This window comes from Dermochelys coriacea, chromosome 3, assembly GCF_009764565.3.
Source record: "Dermochelys coriacea isolate rDerCor1 chromosome 3, rDerCor1.pri.v4, whole genome shotgun sequence".
Classification (NCBI taxonomy): Eukaryota; Metazoa; Chordata; order Testudines; family Dermochelyidae; genus Dermochelys; species Dermochelys coriacea.
This window is the reverse complement of record NC_050070.1, coordinates 192,035,257-192,045,217: the sequence shown is the minus strand read 5'-3', so window position 1 is coordinate 192,045,217 and position 9,961 is coordinate 192,035,257.

Genomic DNA, 9,961 nt, shown 5'->3' with positions numbered 1-9,961 from the left:
TTGGAACGCTGTACTTTGAAGCATGCTGAAATCAGTAAAGAAGAGCCTTTCATCTCTGGATCTCAAAGTGATTTACAAACAGTCATGTGAGAAGCCTCCAGACACCTTTGTAAGAGTAGGCAGTTTTACAGGTCGGAAAATTACAAGCCACTAAGAAGTCACATGAACTTAGTCAAGATCACAGCCACAGTCAGCCAGTGCCAGAGCCAGGAATAGAACCCAGCTTTCTCAATCACCTGCTCTGACAATTAGATCATGCTGCTGCGCTCACAAATGGCATGTAGATTTCACACAGGTTTAAAGTGTCCATAGCCGTCTTATTTCTAGGCTTGGAAGGATTTGATTTTTATCCATAAGTATGGTGAAACTGACGTTTACTAACCCACGCACCCCAATGAAAAAATAGTTCCATAGATAATCAATTTTTAGACGGGCAAAGTAAGAAAAATGCTGCTTGAGAACTTAGAGTTTGATTTAAAGCTATTTAACTTTGTATATCTTGACATATGCCGAGGACAATGTGTGTTTTAACAATTAGAAAGATTTAACCTTTTTGAATTTCAACCTCCGCTGTCATTAAATAATTATTGTCCGGCCCACTCAATTTCCTGCAACTGAAAATTTAAATCAACAACAAATCAGAAAAAAAAATGCTTAAAAATAATCAGTGTTACCTGTTGAAATTATTTTAAAAAAACCCTGAATTCTGCCAATCCTAGTTATTTCTGTTTTCCCATCAAGGCAAAACATGAATTTTCCATAAGGACTATGTTAGGGACATGCTACACTGAATGCACTTTGAATCATCTGAGAGCAAATGAAACTTCCTAACAAAGCATCTTTAATTTGAAAAAACAAAACAAAAAAAAACCCACCAGTGTCCCCCATGCTTGCATCGGTCAAAACGTACAGGCTGAATTTTCTTCAAACAATCAAAAAAAATTGCTCGTCCCCTCATGCCTTGAAATGAGTGGGTTTAAAAGTACAACTAGAAAAGAACCATGTTGTGGGTGGGATATGGAAGAGTGACTTAGGAGCACAAATCCCATGGAGGAAGATTTTAAAAGCACAAATGGAGTGAATGTGCCAATTGCAATGAGGTAAGACCTAATTGTCCATACAATATTTCTTCTCAGTTGTGTCTATAAGTAATGAAAATTTTGCTCAATTATTGAAATTTTTATGGTACATACTTCCTTTTAGGATTATAGTATTGATCTAATGCAGTGGTTCTCAATCTTTCCAGGCTACTGTATCCCCTTCGGGAGTCTGATTAGTCTTGTGTATACAAGTTTCATCTCACTTAAAAAAATTCCTTACAAAAAATCAGACAAAAATACAAAAGCATCAAACCACATTATTACTGAAAAATTGCTTACTTTCTCATTTTGTCTGTATGAAATTTTACTGACTTCACTAGTGCTTTTTATGTAGCCTGTTGTAAAACTAGGCAAATATCTAGAGGAGTTAATGTACCCCCTGGAAGACCTCTGTGTACCCCCCAGGAGTATGCATACCCCTGGTTGAGAACCACTGATCTAAAGACATAAGTACATCTGTTCTGAAAGCCTCAAAGTCAAGGGGTTGAACCAGTGGCTCTGAGAAACCATTACATACTGTGAAAGAGTCTTCAGTTTAGAACCTCACTGACTCTCCTGGGCCCAGAGCCATCAGAGCACTGAACCACAATCTTAACTTTAAGCACGACTAATCCCTTTGACTTCAATGGGACTACCAAGATACTTCATGTTAAGTATGAACTGAAATGCTTTGTTGGATCAGGACCTTGCTCCCTAGGAAGTTGAGGGAACTCAAATGTGTTAAAGAAATGATGGACCTGTGCTATCAGGAGAAATATGTCCATGTAGCACATGGAAAACTCTTGAAAGTGTGATCCTGGCATGCACACTGGCTAAGGAAAGTAAACTATGGACTAGCCCATCAGCTGTTCTGAAGCACCATAGAGCCATTGAAGTCAGCCGAGCACGTAACTCAATATTTCTTTTATTTCTCTACTAAAAGGACCCATATACATAGCTAAATGCTACCAAGCTGAGGGTCCCTATGATAACAGGGTAGTGCCTGACCTTGATATAACATTTGGTTTTGCCTCTGAATAGGACCAAGCCAACGAATGGCAGCATGTTAATGCCCTGAAAAACTACTAGTTTCCAAGGTTAATAATGGTTTTTAGACATATTTGTAAATTATCCAGATTATCAGGAGAATAATTCTGGAAGACAGATCCCAGACATCTACCCACCCAAGCAGAATGCAGTTTTACTCTATCCGTGGACTAGCCATATTTCATGGATACACAATGAGCTCTGGGGAAACTCAGTAGCTCTTTAATAGCACATTAAACACAACCATCTAAAGATAGAGAATGCTATTTCCTATCACACCCAATTGAAACTAGGGCCCAATTGATGATGAGGGGAAAGGGAGGAGTTTGGGGGTTTTCTTTTGCAGGACATGTGGTTTCTGGCTTTTTTTTTTTATTGAAAAGTCAGAATTTAGATTCCCAAATGGGACTTCAGAAAAGACAGTATGGCTAACAACCCAGCACTCACAAAACACATGGTTGGAGCTACAGTGATCCTAAAGCTTCTTTACTCAAAATGAGAAACAGTATCTCCAGCTGCATTGTCTCCCTAATGCCACACTGGACACAGCTGCAGTGACAGTTCCAAAGGAAGAATGCTTCCTAGTGCATCACTAAGCCTCCTGCTGCAGCACATTCAACATTTCATTAAATGTCACTCATCCAAGCGTTGTGAAAGCCCAGCCCTGCTTAGCTTGTGGGATATGATGCAATTGCAATCCAAGGAATCATTAACTCTAGACAATTTGCCCAAGGCAGAAAAATATTAGAGATGATCAATGATGAGGAATCAAAGAAAAAAAAATAGATTGTTATACATTTTTACCCTAGTACCAGTATTTGGTACCACGTTATATTCACTGAAGTAAACCTAAGCCCCCCATCACACTTGTCTCATGCACAGCAAGTATTCTTTCACAGAGGACAAATGTACAGCTAGCTTCTTCCTGCTAACCTTTTCAGTGGCTGAATGTCTCTTGCAATTATTGCAGGACTGTTTCCCTTATCCAGTATTACCTTGTTCCATTTTGCTTTCAGAGTAAACAGTCTCACCTGACAACTTATTCATCACCCACTAATGCCTGTGAACATGCATGTGTCGTGCATTTCTGATTTGTCTCTCTTTAGGTTAGATTATAAAATGAGAGTAAGGGGGAAGATTTCTGAAGGAACAAATGGTAGGTAGGTGCTTACCTCTCAATTTCAATTATTTAGGCACCTAACTATTATCTGTGCCTTTGAGAGTCTTCCTAGTATCCCAGGTAAATGACGAGCATTTATAATCCTTATAAGAACCCCTGTTTTTACTCCCTTGCTAAAAGGATTTAATTAAGAACAAAAAAAAGACCTATAGTAAGGCATCATTATAGATGGGAATTTTAAAAAAACATTCAGGAAATTAAAACTTCTAGCTTCCACAACCACTTAAGCTTTAACCAAGCTACACTGTTCCTATATGGTATTTTAGAGCAATAGTTGTGTAGTTAAAGATCTGCTTTTATATATATATTACAGTATGCCTTTTCATTGACTTCAGTGGACTTTGGACCATGCCCTTTGGGTTTATATTGTGAAATATGTAGCTTTCGTATCATCTAGACAATCTGCAACAAACCCAGTTCTGAATATTACCCTGGCAGTGATCCTGTTACACAAAGGAAGGTGCAAGTTTTAGGCTAGCCAGGGCAGAGCCCCTCTGCAGAACCATAATTCCTACCCTGCCTCCACATGGTACGGCCACATCAGAGGTTCCACCATGAGGACAAGTCTGGAAAGCCGGTAAACCTGGCAAAGGACAAGCTAATGCCTTTAGCCAGGTATCATCAAAGCTGATGGGCCATCATCTAATCAAGTGGCCATTCTTTGCCAAGGAAAGAAGGCAGGAAGAAAGACATCTCAGCAAACAACATCACCACATCTCTTCCCCACCAGACTCCATGTCTCCTTGCTCTCAGATGGAAAGAACTTTAATTAGCGGTCATGCTCATAAAAATGTTTTTCAAAGAGCAATTGAACTATAGAAGTGATAGGAAAACACACCTCAAGTTCTCTCTCCCTATTCAACTCTCTCTTTCCCCCTAAGACAACAAAAGAAACAGCCTTGGGAGCACATCCTAACCTGAAACTTGGTCAGCAATGCTACTGCAAACATGTGGTAAGAATTTTAGGAAGTGTTTTATCTTTAATTTTCTTGTAACCATTTCTGACTTTAGTGCCTTAATCTTTGGTCTCCCTTAAAACCCATCTCTGTAGTTAAACTTGTTTTATCCTTTAATTAAAACTAATCCAGTGTTGTGAAATGTGTGGGTAATTCCATTTAAGGTGGCAAGCTGTTGTTTCTTGATCCCCTTAGAGGAACAACAGACTTAATATATCTGAGCTACCCAGGAGAAGCCTGGACAATGTATAACATGTTTTTTTGCAGGGGTTGGGGGGGATCCACAATTAAGAGTGAGTTGGGGGCACCCTGCAAGTAGTAATCAAGGTTGCTGGAAGCCAGAGCGTGGCTGATGTTTGCTGGCAGGCTGCTACGGCCAGAATTGCTGGACCAGGGCAGTATCTATACACAGACTCAGGGGGTGACCTGCATGTTGTTTGACTGTCAGGATCCCAGGTTGGAAGCCACAGCAATAGAGCATTGTGAGGCCCCCAGGATGCAGGGCAGGTGGTGACACAGCCCGTCACTGGTCTGATTTGCACGATCCTGCTCAAACCCCTTCTCCCACTCTGATGTTATGCTGCTTTCTCGCTAAGCTTTAATCACTGCACACGTCCTAGTGGATTCTAATAATGTTAGAAAATTGCTTCAAGTTCATGAATGTCTCTTATGATTTTGAAAGGATAGAAAAGTTTGCAGAGGCCAAGCTTGTATGGAACTGGCACTTTTCTGAAAATGGTTCTACTCCAGTGCAACATCAATCAGTCAGACATCGGATTAGGAAAATAACTTTGTCAGAGCAGCAGCATAACATTAGAGCAACAACTTCACAGTTAAGAATGCCTGGCCTGCTCACAGTAACTGCCATGCATTAGAAGCCTAGTTATGAGTCACAGTTATAAGCTGTGATCTTCAAATGCATACCTGAAATATAATCCCACTTCAGATGCTTTGAACAGGAATAAGGGGCATGTTTGGGTATCACAATATCCAGTTGGTCATATCTGACTACTCCCAAACTAAAGGCTCTAACCTGTCTCTAAGGCCTGGTCTACACTACAAAGTTAGGTCAATACAAGGCAGTTTATACTGACCGACTTATGCATGTGTCTACATTTAAATTTGGCTCCCACTGATGTAAGTGCCGACTTACTACCACCACCACTTGGAGCAGCGTAGAGCCACGGTCAATGTACTTTGGTCAATGCAGTGAGAGCGTAGACCCTGCGTTATTCACATTAACCATAACTACCCTCAGCAGCTATTTCCCAGTGCCCCAAACTGACTGCTTGGGTCACCTCTGTGAACTCCATTGGCCAAGGTTCTGGAAGTCCCCTTCCCCTTTAAAGCCAGGTGAATTTTTGAAATTCCTTTTCCTGATTGCCCAGCCTGGGGAGCACACCTAGCAGCTCCCCATTGTTAACTGTAACTGCCAAGCTAACCATGCCAGCTCCATGTTCCTGATATGTTCCTGCCTGGAGTAGACAGGACGTATTGGATCTCCTGGGCCTCTGGGAAGAAAAGGCTGTGCTAGCACAGCTCTGAACTAGCCAAAGCAACGTGCATAATCTATAAGCAGATTGCTTGGGGGAATGCAGGAGACAGGGACCAGCAGCACTGCCAGGTAAAAACCAAGGAGCTGCAGTAGGTGTACCAGAAGGCCAGAAAGGCCAACAATCGATCCAGTGTGAGACACAGACCTGCTGCTTTTACAAAGAGCAGCATGCTATACTCAGCTGAGACCTCACCCCCACCCCTACTGGCATCATGGATACCTCCCAGGTGCCCAAGTCACAGGTCTCTGCCATGACCAGCAAAGAAGAGGACGACTATGGGGGATAGGTAAGCAGGGGATTCAGCTGTGCAACAAGACAGAAACCTCGAGTAAGTGTGTAGTTTAATTTTAAATTACAAAGATGGCCCCTAAAGTAGCAGGACATCTTCTGACATTACTTTGTTGTGCTACTACCTCTTCCAGCACAAGTAAAGAGAAGTAGAGTTGCTATCTGCTTTTCAGAACTGGCACGCCACCATCTGCAGCTGCTCCATGAACACCACCAACAAAATCCTGATTTGGTTCTTGGTACTGTGACATTATCCAGGGTACAATCTGTACTGTTGATCAGCTGTGTCCCCTTAATTCTCTAGTCTGGGGTGCCTTTTACATTGCTTTGCTGTCAGAACATCCACTCCTGGCTAAACTCTGAGCACTCTGACCTGTCACTCATGAATTACATAGAGGGTGACACCCACAAATTTTTAATCCCAACCTTGTTCCCCCAGAAATGAACATCTTGTACTGGTTAGTACCCTTCTGAACAGTACAACCTCATAGAAAGTCTGTCATTTCATCAAAGGAAAATGATAACACACCAGCCTTGTTATCCCAAATGGAGTTTCCCCATCCACTTCATCCAAACACACTGGTTAAGATAAAACAATAAGGTAAGTTATGAACTACAAAAAAAAGATAGATTTTAAGTGATTACAAGCTTTGATGCATAAGTCAGGATTGGTTACAAAAGAAAGGAGAGAGTAAAATGCATACTAATATCTAACTTAACAAGCTAAGTGAACTTTTAAAATCAAAAGGTTTTGTCTCACTAGACACTGCAGTAAATTTCAGACTGGGTTTCCTTTTAGTCTGGAACCCCTCCCCCTTAGTTCAGTTCTTTGCGAGTCATTAATTTCATAAGCAGACACACAAATTGGAGGCCATTGTCTCTCAATCATATATCCCTCTTCTATCTTTGAGGATTACCCTGAGCTGCAGGCAACAAGTAATCTCTTAAGGACTTGAGGGTTGAACCATCCCTGTGATGAAATGTAAATTTCTCATTCACACCTTCCTATTGCTGGAGACTGCTTAAGTGACAGCCCACTTGACTTTGTTGATACCTTTCTGGGAGTGCCAGTGTGTCTGTCTCTGAAAAACTGGCTTAGGCCTGCATTTCTAACTCTGGAACATGTTACAGAAATGTTATATAGTAGAAACTTATAACTTTAGATACAAACGTTGACACACATTTTACTGTGACAATAATGCTTAGCAGGTTATGAGTTTTCAAGTGATATCTCACAAGGCATACTTTGTAAAGAATTTATCAGTCTTGTAAAAGTGGTGAACACAATAGTATAAACTGTCACAATGGCTCACAGCAATCTGTCCTCCAAAGAATTGTCATGTTCCCAGTGTCTCTTCTCTCAGCTCTGCAAATATTGCAGGATCATGCAACCTGTGCTTGCAATGCTCATGACAATAATGCAGACCTGTGCAGGCACCATGCTTCTGTCAGAGATGGCAGACAGCGAGGAAGGACACATAGTTTATGAGATGTTGGGGGAAAAAAAGCACAAAAATTAGATAGCATTATGGGATGGGGACAGTTGCAAATTGAGAAGTTGATCCCATGCTCCGAGTTACTCATTTCAGCCTGATCATGCATTGCCAAAACTCCCCACAAAACAGGGTCCTGGATGGTGGCAAGCTCTACAGTGGGATAGCTACTCATGGAGCATTGCACTCTGCAGCAATACAAGCACCATGAATATGACACAATGGTGAATACGTGCACCACCAACACAAGGAGACAAGTATGCACACCCACAGCAATGTACTAATTGTGGCAGCTCTATGCCAACGTAACATGAGCCAACCTAAAAGTGTGTGGTGTAGACATGGCTTCAGGCACAAACTTCAGTCGCAGCATGAGCCCCAGGAGAAACTCTGAGCAGATGGTAGCACATGCTTCTTCTGTGGCCAGCCAGCTTTGCTGGGGTGAACAAGAAAAAGGTCTCATCTGCCAATAGCAATATTGGCAAAGTGCCCTTTGGATGGAAGCACTGTAAATATTTATATCCTCAGCTTATTTATTAAAGCAAGACTGAAATATTTACATCCCAACAGGGCACAGACAAGATCTGAGATTCAGCAACAGACACTGGAGGAACAGTAATGGAAATCAGTTCACCTGCACCTCTTCAAATTCACATCCTGCCACTGCCCTCCTTCCTACCATAACCTTTCCTCTGGCCTATTCTCCAGCTCCATTCCCTGGGCTCTTTGCAATGAGCAACACTTCCCAGGCCTACTCCCTGGAAGTCTGGTTCCTACCCTTCTGTCAGAACCAGCCACAGGAGTTTGCTCCAGTCCTGTGTCTCCCAGGTATCTTCCCTCCCCAGGCTTCTACCTCACTCAAGACCTTTCCTGTCCCCAGTATCTCTTCCCACTACCAAAAGAGTGACTGTAGAGTTCTTACCTCATTCTGTCCCTGCAGCCCCTTTCTACTACAAATTTCCTCTTTTTATAGCCACTCCATAGCTGGGCTGCATCTCTAATTAGGGCTGGCCCATGCTTCAGGTGCAGCCAGTTGAGTTAATTGGACTCTCAGAGCCACATGAACACTTTCACCATGTGTGTGAGGTACACACACAATTCCTCCCTCCAGGAAAAAAAACCTTTACACTTAGGTTTTATTGCAGGGCTGTGATCCAACATGTAATGCCCTGGCTTAATTTAAGGTTATATAAGAGTTTGTTTTGCTATTCACTTATCTCCTGGAGGTGGGATGACTGTATTTCAGAATTTAGGTTTAAATTACATGCATTTTTGTGGCTCAGACAAACTCCACAAGCTGTCAGCCATTCAGTGAAAACACACTTGTTTTCTTTAAGCTTGCACAACAGCTTTTTGTCAATACGCCCCCATGACAGAGGAGCTAAAGATGAAATATTAATTTGTTGTGCTGCTTGAATTACACTTCATAGCCGGGTGACTCTAAAAAGGTCTTCTGTCACAGATGTGTTTGTTACACTTAATTGCTTGCCTTGTTCTCTTTCAGACTCATCAAAACATTTAAGATCTCTGTGTGACTTCAAATATCCCAATTGCAGCCTCAAAGGCTAGCAAAACAAAAACGAAATAGGAGTGTGGGCATTTTCCCACCCACACATACTTTCTGAAGAAACAACATTGGAGAGGAAACCTCTGGGATCAATATTTTTGGTGTGGGATATTCTGGAGCAGTGATGAGTAAATCTAGGGAAGGTCTGAAATTCAGAACACTTCTGAATCTTACCCTAACTCTGTGGCGTTTCCCCCTAATGGAAGCTGAGTGAGTTTGCATCCAGTGTCCCCTGATCAGCCAGCAGAATGAGAAAGGAGAAGGGGAGTCAGGGCTAAAAATGGTCGTGTAAATTGGCACAGTTAAAGAGAACCGCTTCCTGCAGCTCCCATTGGCCGGGAACGGCGAACTGCAGCCACTGGGAGCTGTGGGCAGCCGTGAAAATGTAAACAAACTGTCTGGCAGCCCGCCAGAAAGTTACCCTGATGGGCCGTGTGCAGTCTGTGGGCTGCAGGTTGCCCATCACTGATGTAGAGGGTAGTGGGAGATGTGCAATGCTTGAAGGTATTCAGAGTATTAAAAGGTTTGGGGAAGACGCAGGTACTTCTGCTAGTAATGGCTATTGGTAAGGGTAGCTGGGTGGAGTGTATTTTTTATACTGAAGCACAAGTTCTACCAAACCAGGGTTGTGGGCGGTATGTTTCTCATGCTCCCCTCAGATCTATGCCATGAAGGCTGCTGAGTGCCAATGGCAGGTCACTTTGGCCCTTTTCCTGATCACTAACCCCTTTTGCTGTGCCATGTGGATTTCTTGTAGATCTCAGGTTCTGCTGTCATGCACACACAGCAGCACCC